Genomic DNA, 11,124 nt, shown 5'->3' on the forward strand with positions numbered 1-11,124 from the left:
CCCAAAGAAGGAACATTCATTTTTGCCCACCTAAAACATTATATTTTAAGGCAGAAAGGAGTCATTTTCCAAACTGTTTCCTGAATACCTGCTGGACCAGCAGCTGTAAGAGTAAGGAAACTGAGTCCAAGAGGAGGGGAAGCAACTTGCCTAAGGTCACACATAAAACAAGCATAGGACGACATAGTCCTGTTCTACAGCCCTGTGGTCTTGCCACAATCGAGCATGAAAAATGAGAGATATGGCATCACATTTATAAGGCCACTAAACACATATGTGCTGTCTTCCTCTTTCTTTTACAATTTGGTAGTAGAAGGATAAGATGACCTTTTAGTGTGTTAATCAAGAAGGTAATCAAGTAGACTTCTTCAAAGCTATTTATATAATTACATATAGGATTACCACAAGAATTTGTAAAAAGATTATTTTTCTTTTTATATCATGTAGCAGAATTGAGAAAACAATAAAGAACAAGGTAAACATTCTTGTCTTCCACTAGCGTTTGGTTTGGAGCATACTAGAGCCACATGCCTCCTTCTAAGCTAATCTATACTTAAAGTGTTGCCAAAAAAGAGTGCCACCAGGGGGATCATAGCAGAACTCTCACAGTTTTATCTGGTAGTTGTGATTTTAATTCTTAAATCCAATCACCAAATTCATTGGATTAAAGGGGTTTCCCCACACTAGTCAATGGTACAACAAATAAACAAGTGAACAAAAATAAGACAAAACAATTACTTTTATATCAATATTTTAACAACTTTAATTGCATAGAATTAAGAAATTCTGCTTTATCCTGAATTTGGTTAATTATGACAGGCAAGTTTACACTGACTGCTACTGAGCAAAGTCCAACAACAAAAGACCACAAGCCATAGCTACTTGCACTGTTTGATGATCAAACGCTAAAAAAAACTAAATTTCTGGTTCCTCCCAGTATGATTCTTAGTGCATAGCTCATCCTGACAAGGAAAATTGTTACTAATTTTCCCAAGGCATAAGAAGATAAAGTACAAAGTAAAGTGTCATAAAAGGTCTTCCCCTTACATACTGCTTCTGCAACTGTAGTCACACCAGGAGTTTTCTGTGTGTTGATTCTTGAAGGAAAGGTAACCTTTTTGAGAGCATCTTCGGGTTAAAGAGTATGAAAATTAAGTCTGGTGTTTGTGATTGTATCAGTCCATTCTCACACTGCTACAAAGAACTACCTGAGACTGGGTAATTTATGAAGGAAACAGGTTTAAGTGACTCACAGTTCTGCAGGCTGTACAGGAAGTAAGACTGGGGAGGCCTCAGGAAACTTACAATCATGGCAGAAGGTGAAGGGGAGGCAAGTATGTCTTACCATGGCAGAGCAGGAGACAGAGAGCAAAGGGGGAATTGCTACACACTTTTAAACAACCAGATCTTGGGAGAGCTCACTCACTATCATGAGAACAGCAAGAGGAAAATCTACCTCCATGATCCAATCACCTTCTACTAGGTTCCTCATTCCACACATGGGATCACAAGTTGACATGAGATTTGGTGGGGACACAGAGCCAAACCATATAAGTCATAAAGAGAAAAGCCATTGCTATTACTAGAGGATGGCTGTTTTAAATAATAAAACACATCTCACGCCTACATACATATTTTTGGATGGGAAAGGGGAGCAGCGTTATTGACTTAGTAGAATTTATAATTTATAGAATACATTAGAATCAATGTTTGAGTGTTGTTTAGCCAATTTTGGCAATGAATGAATTCAACAGCAGGCTTCACAGTGTATAACAAATTCCAAGCTTCCAAGTAATTTCATGTTAGTTGAGGCATATTTCTCCGCATTAGAAAACGTTTAAATCTTTGAATTATTTTAAGGACCAGAACTGTAGAGAAGGAATAAAGTGTCACAGGAATAAGAAGAATTTGAGAGGCTCCAAATGCACTTGCTTTCTTCTTCAATAAGCCAAAGCATAAAGGTGGTGCCCAAATACTGGCCCAGGGGATGTGTCAGTTGCCATGAAAATAGTTCTTAAATAACAGAGCAAAGATTTTAAGCAAATCCATGCAAATTGTCAGAGCATATCTTAGTCACCTCTAGAGGTGGGGTGTGATTTACTTAGCCTCATTTCTTGAATTTTTTCCAAAAGTTTTTGCCATGAATATTTATGTCTAGGGTTCATTTACCGACTGAATTTCCACTCCATTGGAATTATGCATCCCCATAGTGCACCCAAGAAAGGTGAGCAGTTAGAGGTGAGGAAAGAGATTTCCTGACCTTTTGGAAATAGCAAGCTACACTGGATTAAGTACAGCTTGAGCGAGGTTACTTGTGGGTTGGTGAAGTGTAATTACCTCAAAATTATCTCATTGAAACAATTAGCATGCAATAGATTTGGTGCCAGATCTGCCGCTGTTCTGAACTTTTGTTAAAGCATCTCACTCCATCCTGAAATTGGGCAATTTATAATTCTTACAGAAGGTGCTAGGACTCTACATATTCCTGCTCCTGAGTGCAGACTTATTTACATCTGGTGCTTGTCAAATGAGTTGTACATGTGAAGGTGCTAGACTTGATGTGATGGAAGTGTTTCTTTGGTGATGAAGTGTTCCCTAGACAAGTTCCCGGAACCATCAGATATACAGACGACAGCCAGCTCCCACTCTCGTTAAAGACCTCAAGTCCTCAAGCTGAAGGTGCTGAACTTGTGGTACCCAATCATCCTCAGCTGGTTCTTTTTATTTTTTCCATTTTAATTTATTTATTTGAGACAGAGTCTTGCTCTGTCACCCAGGCTAGAGTGCAGTGGCGCAACCCTGGCTCACTGTAACCTCTGCCTCCTGGGTTCAAGCGATTCTCCTGCTGTAGCGTCCCTAGTAGCTGGGATTATAGGCACCTGCCACCATGCCTAGTTAATTTCTGTATTTTTGGTGGAGACATGTGACCATGTTGGCCAGGCTGGTCTTGAACTCCTGACCTCAAGTGATCTGCTCATCTTGGTCTAACTGGCTCTTTTTAAAATGAACACAAGGCAAAAAGGACTCAAGTTTGAGCATGCAGCAAAATAGTACATTTTTGGAAATCATTTTCATTTCCTCTTCGCTTTTTTACAAAACTTCCTCAAATGGAAGGGGCATTTTTATTACACTTTATTTATGTTTCTGACAAAATTTAGAAGATATTTCTTAAGCAAAGCTACTGTCTAAACCTCAAAGATCAGTTAGTCATAGGCAGGGTGGTGATTGTATAGAAGAAAGATCTAAATTTTTGTTAGAAAGCTTTTAAGTAGCTTTTTGAAAAATAGCTTAAGTCATTTAAAAATATGTGAGAAACCACAACGAAATGGGATTTTTTTCAAAATCATTTTTTCCTAAATTGATTGTGTACTATATACCCTTAAGGTGGTGTCTGTGCAGTTAGGGTGAAGTAAAGGTATGAAATGAATTCAGATTTATACTCTATAAAAGCAACTCTTTCTTTTACTCAATAGAAGGAAAACAGTATTTGTCTTAAGTAGTAAACAGATACATGCTGATACATAAACAAGAGCTACTTATTCTGTAACTTGAATGGAATCAAGAAATACAAAAAGAGATCAACTAAAAAGGTGTCTGAAGGATTGTAAATGTTTATGATTCTTGAATAAAAAGAAACACAACATTATAAAACATATTTGTATTGGTTTTTACTACCTATGACAATATGGTGTACAAAACAATCTGATCTGGATAGACTAGAAAATAAACAGTGGCAGAGATGTTGTCCACAGGAAGAAAAATGGCTAAAACAAACATTTACAGTGAAGCCATTTTTTGATATTTAGTAAGTACCAAGTGCTGTGTTAAGATTTCATATATCTTAACTAAGTCATTTATATTGCACAGCCATCTTTACAAGTGAGTAATATCATCCGAATTCTCAAATTAAGGATGTCTGAGCCCCAGAGAAATCAAGAAACTTGGAAATGTCACATAGCTGATCAGTAATAGGCTAAAGTATGAATTCAGGTCTAACTGCAAAGCTTCAACTTTTTTTTACTACTTAATTTAGTGAGTAGCTTTTTACTGAGGAACTTTCTTTCTCAGACACATACACACACACAGAGAGAGAGAGAGATGGAGAGAGAGAGAGAGAGAGAGAGAGAGGAGAGAGAGAGAGAGAGAGAGATTAACCTTTATTATGGAAGTGCTATAAGTTTGAGCCTATACCAAATCGAAAGTGAAAGATATTGATAAAGTTTAAGGGTTATTCACAAGGAGGGGTGATCATATTATTTGGAGAGAATGGTCATATTTTCATACTCAAATAATCTTAATGTTTATTAATTATTGAGACTAACTGAACAAGACTTAAGCATTTGCCTCATGGAAGTCTTTTCAGTGTCCTCTTTGCCTTCACACCAAACTGCCCTAAGTGGAGGATGCAGCTTTACTTTTTCTTATTATTGTTTCTAACAACATTTAAACTGAATTTCTCAAGCTAAGTTACTGTCCAATGAAACTCTAAAGATCCATGAAATGGTGATAAAATATCCATGGCATTCTGATATGCAACTGTGGTCTTTATACATTTTTACTTTGTTGTTACTGGAATAAGGCTTTGATTTGTGTTGAAAGTTATGACTCTTCTCATAAAATTCTCTGGTGTTTTTTCTTCCAATTGTGTAATGATGCAGTGTGCTAGAAAGCACACTGGACTGGAAGTAAAAGGACTCGGTTGGCCTTGGGTCTTGTCCTTTTAGGTATGCCATCTTAGCTGGGTTAGTCCTTGGGTAGCTCCAGACCTCCCTTTCCTCGTCTGTCAGCAGGATGTTAGAAAACCACACTCAACTCTAAATTCCATCACAACTAGAAAATTTGACTTTTGGAAAACTTACTTGTGTGACTGTATAATCCAAAAAATTTTCATATATTGTAACTGAAAGCCTGCCCACTTAAGGTTAGACTCTTTTGCACTATGCAGAATCCATGCCTATTTTCTTTTATTCTTTAGTGAGTTTTAATGGGATGTTCTACTGAAATTTAGCACCAGTTATCTGACTGTGTTTTTGAGAGTAGTTTTTATTTAGACAAATTGACTCAGGAATATCTACTGAGCCCTATTCTCTTCGGTAACAGGCATTTAAAAAAATTAGTTCAAAGCTCTTCTGAGGTTGGCAGACTCACTATGGTTTATAAGTTCCACCTACATGAGGCACTAGAACACATCTTCCCAATATGACATGTTGACACTTCTTCCACAATTCCCAACTTCTAAATGACTTCCGATTTCATTCTGTTTACACTCACTTTCTGGTGATCTCACCCAGTCTTATTTATACCATTTAGAATGCTGATGACTCCCACATTTTTGTCTCCAGATCAAACCTCTCTCCTGACTTTAGACTGCCTCGTTGACATCTGTCTATTTGACCTCTTTACTTGGATGTTGTTATGGATTGACTTGTCTCTCCCCAACCCCTGAAAGATATGTTGAAGTGTCAGTACCTCAGAATGTGGCTTAATTTGCAAATAAAGTGTTTACAGAGGTAATCAAGTTAAAATGAGGTCATTAGGGTGGACCCTGATCTGATATGACTGGTGTCCTCATAAAAGGGAAAATTTAGATACAGAGACAGACACAAACAGAGAGAAGATGATGTGAAGATGCAGAGGGAGAAGAGGGCAATGTGCCTGGAGGCATGCATGGACAAGTCAAAGAATGATGAGGCTTGTGGGCAAACCCCAGGAGCTGGAAGAGGCAAGGAAGTGTTCCTCCTTAGAGTCACCAGAAAGAGCATGATGACAACTTTATTTCAGACTTCTAGCTTCCACAACTGTAAGGCAATAAATGTCTGTTATTTTAAGCCATGCAGTTTTAGTATTTTGTCACAACAGCCCTAGAAAACTAACGCAGATGCCTAAGAAGCATCTCAAATCTTACATGCCCCAAGAAGGGCTCCTGCCCCACTCTCCTCCCTGGACAATTCTCCCTTTCTATGTTACTGGGAGCTCCAGATTATTGGTTGCTCTGACAAAACGGTTTGGAGTAATCCTTGACTCTTTCCCTCTCATTCTTCTCATTAAATCTACCCTCAAAATACAGTAATTTATAGAATCTAAGCTACCAGCAATTGTGAGGTACATGATTATCTTATCCATCCCTAAAAAAGAAAAATAATCTAGCAATCTGTGACCAGTGCTATTGCTTAGAATTTTTATTTTATATGTATTTGAAGACCTCTACACTTATGTAAACATAAGCTTGCCTTATATCATTATTCAGTATGAGGAAAGTGTATGTGAAATAAGTTGGTTAAAGTTTCCAAAAAGATTATTGATTTCAAAACCTAGCTTCTTAATTACTTTCGATTCAGAATCATACAAGTACATGGTTTTCCACAAAATATCATCCATAGTGCCATTAAGAGTAGTGGGCAATGCAATGCTCTGCTTCCTGCAGATTTTGAACTGAAGCTGCAAAGCTCCAGGAACCTGTGATGCAATTGAGTGAGAATAAAAATGCAAAACCAACTATGTGTATGTGCAGAAAAGTGGCAACTACATCTCTATGTCTCCTGTTCTGCAGTGATAGTAAGAAGCCATCAATCACAAGACTCATTCCAATTTCAAAGATGCTACAATGTTTAAAAAAGAGAGAGAAAGAGAGAGAGAGAGAGAATGTTAAGACCAAAATACATATACTCTCTACCATTATCCCCTAGTCCAAGCCACCCTCATCTGTTCCTTGGCTTCTCATTGAAGCCTCCTAATTAGTTTCCTTTTTTCTGTAGTTGTCCCTCTATAATCTATTCTCCACAAAGCAGGCCATGTGATTCTTTCACAATGGGAATTCAATGGAATCTTTTCTGTGTGTAAAGGCAGGTGGGTATAACTGGCTACAGAATATCATCCAATTCTATCACTTGACTACATGCAGATCTTTCATGTATGCAAATATTTTTCCCCACAACACTGCACATTTCTGAAGAGCAAGTACTTCATCACCCATCCATAGAGGGTCTTCCACAGCCCCTGCTAAAGAGCTATGTCCATCTAGAAAGGAATAAAATTGCAGAGAAAAAAAATGAAATGTATACAAGCACTTAAAGAGGGTATCAATTGGATAGGGCCCACAACAGGGATAGAGTCCTTACTGTGGTGAGCCTCAGGGTATTTGGAAAGTTTATTTACTAACAATCTCATTGGGTTGGTGGTCATAACATCTATGGAGGAAGTAGTGAATGCCAATGAAATTACTTTGTAGAAAGTTAGATTGATCCACGTTTGCCTTTTAATTTAGGGAGTAAAGGAGCCTGCCCTCAGTTCACTTACCCTCAGAGGTATTCTTTAGGAAACTATCGTGTATAATTATAGAGTAAGACTGGGCAAGTATTCAATAAAACTGTGTTTGGTGTGTGTGTGTGTGTGTGTGTGTGTGTGTGTGTGTGTGTGTGTGTGTGTGTGTGTGTGTATGGATCATTCATCACTGGTGGTGCTGCCTTCCTCTGGATAACACTATCAACCTTAATTCCAGCTCTAGTCAACTTGATTTTTGCCTTCAGTCTATACACTTAGAGAATTCTTTTTTTAATTCTGCCTGTAAGAAGCATCTACTGACAACTGCTTACCTTTAAGGTAATTTAGGTCATTATCAAAATTAAACTTAAATGACATATGCTATTTAATTCCCATTTCAACTTTTAGTTTTATATTTTTATCTTGCTATTCTACATTGTATCTACTTTTTAAAATAACATAAAAATATTGGAATTTTTAGAAATTGTAAAGAAAAATTAAATAAATGAGATATTTGAGAGCCCTTTCTGGCTGGAAACTTCCTATACAATTTCTTCTTATAGTATGCATATTATTTACCTCTTGTCCAGTGGTTGTACTGAAAAGAGATCATCAGTTTAAATAATTCATATCCCTATAAAGGATTCGGATGATTTGTGATGTGAAAAGACAACATTATTTCAATGGTTTGGCTGTGCTGTGACTGAATGCAGGATTAATGTGATCTTTGGAAAGACAGATTGACCCATGCAGCTACTGTTTTATTCAGTTGAAAGACTTATCAGGAAAAAGACAAGAATGCCTACTCTCAACACTTCTACTCAATATAATATTAGAGGTTCTGGCCAGTTTAATAAGGCAAGAAAAGACTTTAAAATGAAGTGTATCATCTTTGCAAGGTGGCCAGTATCACTGTTGTGCACCTTCAGAGATTATGTGCATTGTATTGTATGCAAATGTGAATGGAATTCTGGAGCAGTTTCCTCCTAACATTTACCTATTCCAAAATTGACCACATAGTTGGAAGTAAAGCACTCCTCAGCAAATGTAAAACAACAGAAATTATAACAAACTGTCTCTCAGACCACAGTGCAATCAAACTAGAACTCAGGATTAAGAAACTCACTCAAAACTGCTCAACTACATGGAAACTGAAAAACCTGCTCCTGAATGACTACTGGGTACATAACGAAATGAAGGCAGAAATAAAGATGTTCTTTGAAACCAACGAGAACAAAGACACAACATATCAGAATCTCTGGGACACATTCAAAGCAGTGTGTAGAGGGAAATTTATAGCACTAAATGCCCACAAGAGAAAGCAGGAAAGATCTAAAATTGACACCCTAACATCACAATTAAAAGAACTAGAAAAGCAAGAGCAAACACTTTCAAAAGCTAGCAGAAGGCAAGAAATAACTAAAATCAGAGCAGAACTGAAGGAAATAGAGACACAAAAAACCCTTCAAAAAATCAGTGAATCCAGGAGCTGGTTTTTTGAAAAGATCAACAAAAGTGATAGACCACTAGCAAGACTAATAAAGAAGAAAAGAGAGAAGAATCAAATAGACGCAATAAAAAATGATAAAGGGTATATCACCACCGATCCCACAGAAATACAAACTACCATCAGAGAATACTATAAACACCTCTATGCAAATAAACTAGAAAATCTAGAAGAAATGAATAAATTCCTCGACACATACATCCTCCCAAGACTAAAACAGGAAGAAGTTGAATGTCTGCATAGACCAATAACAGGCTCTGAAATTGAGGCAATAATCAATAGCTTATCAACCAAAAAAAGTCCAGGACCAGATGGATTCACAGCCGAATTCTACCAGAGGTACAAGGAGGAACTGGTACCATTCCTTCTGAAACTATTCTAATCAATAGAAAAAGGGGGAATCCTCCCTAACTCATTTTATGAGGCCAGCATCATCCTGATACCAAAGCCTGGCAGAAACAAAACCAAAAAAGAGAATTTTACACCAATATCCTTGATGAACACTGATGCAAAATTCCTCAATAAAATACTGGCAAATCAAATCCAGCAGCACATCAAAAAGCTTATCCACCATGATCAAGTGGGCTTCATCCCTGGGATGCAAGGCTGGCTCAACATACGCAAATCAATAAATGTAATTCAGCATATAAACAGAACCAAAGACAAAAACCACATGATTATCTCAATAGATGCAGAAAAGGCCTTTGACAAAATTCAACAACGCTTCATGCTAAAAACTCTCAATAAATTAGGTATTGATGGAACGTATCTCAAAATAATAAGAGCTATCTATGACAAACCCCACAGCCAATAACACAGTGAATGGGCAAAAACTGGAAGCACTCCTTTTGAAAACGAGCACAAGACAGGGATGCGCCCTCTCACCACTCCTATTCAACATAGTGTTGGAAGTTCTGGCCAGGGCAATCAGGCAGGAGAAGGAAATAAAGGGTATTCAATTAGGAAAAGAGGAAGTCAGATTGTCCCTGTTTGCAGATGACATGATTGTATATCTAGAAAACCCCATTGTCTCAGCCCAAAATCTCTTCAATCGGATAAGCAACTTCAGCAAAGTCTCAGGATACAAAATCAATGTACAAAAATCACAAGCATTCTTATACACCAATAACAGACAAACAGAGAGTCAAATCATGAGTGAACTCCCATTCATAATTGCTTCAAAGAGAATAAAATACCTAGGAATCCAACTTACAAGGGATGCGAAGGACCTCTTCAAGGAGAACTACAAACCACTTCTCAAGGAAATAAAAGAGGATACAAAGAAATGGAAGAACATTCCATGCTCATGGGTAGGAAGAATCAGTATCGTGAAAATGGCCATACTGCCCAAGGTCATTTATAGATTCAATGCCATCCCCATCAAGCTACCAATGACTTTCTTCACAGAATTGGAAAAAACTACTTTAAAGTTCATATGGAACCAAAAAAGAGCCCGCATCGCCAAGTCAGTCCTAAGCCAAAAGAACGAAGCTGGAGGCATCATACTACCTGACTTCAAACTATACTACAAGGCTACAGTAACCAAAACACCATGGTACTGGTACCAAAACAGAGATACAGACCAATGGAACAGAACAGAGCCCTCAGAAATAATGCCACATATCTACAACTATCTGATCTTTGACAAACCTGACAAAAACAAGCAATGGGGAAAGGATTCCCTATTTAATAAATGGTGCTGGGAAAACTGGCTAGCCATATGTAGAAAGCTGAAACTGGATCTCTTCCTTACACCTTATACAAAAATTAAGTCAAGATGGATTAAAGACTTAAATGTTAGACCTAAAACCATAAAAACCCTAGAAGAAAACCTAGGCATTACCATTCAGGACATAGGCATGGGAAAGGACTTCATGTCTAAAACACCAAAAGCAATGGCAACAAAAGCCAAAATTGACAAATGGGATCTAATTAAACTAAAGAGCTTCTGCACAGCCAAAGAAACTACCATCAGAGTGAACAGGCAACCTACAGAATGGGAGAAAATTTTTGCAACCTACTCATCTGATAAAGGGCTAATATCCAGAATCTACAATGAACTCAAACAAATTTACAAGAAAAGAACAAACAACCTCATCAAAAAGTGGGCGAAGGATATGAACAGACACTTCTCAAAAGAAGACATTTATGCAGCCAAAAAACACATGAAAAAATGCTCATCATCACTGGCCATCAGAGAAATGCAAATCAAAAACACAATGAGATACCATCTCACACCAGTTAGAATGGCAATCATTAAAAAGTCAGGAAACAACAGGTGCTGGAGAGGATGTGGAGAAATAGGAACACTTTTACACTGTTGGTGGGACTGTAAACTAGTTCAACCATGGTGGAAG

Source organism: Gorilla gorilla, chromosome 12, assembly GCF_029281585.2.
Source record: "Gorilla gorilla gorilla isolate KB3781 chromosome 12, NHGRI_mGorGor1-v2.1_pri, whole genome shotgun sequence".
Lineage (NCBI taxonomy): Eukaryota > Metazoa > Chordata > Mammalia > Primates > Hominidae > Gorilla > Gorilla gorilla.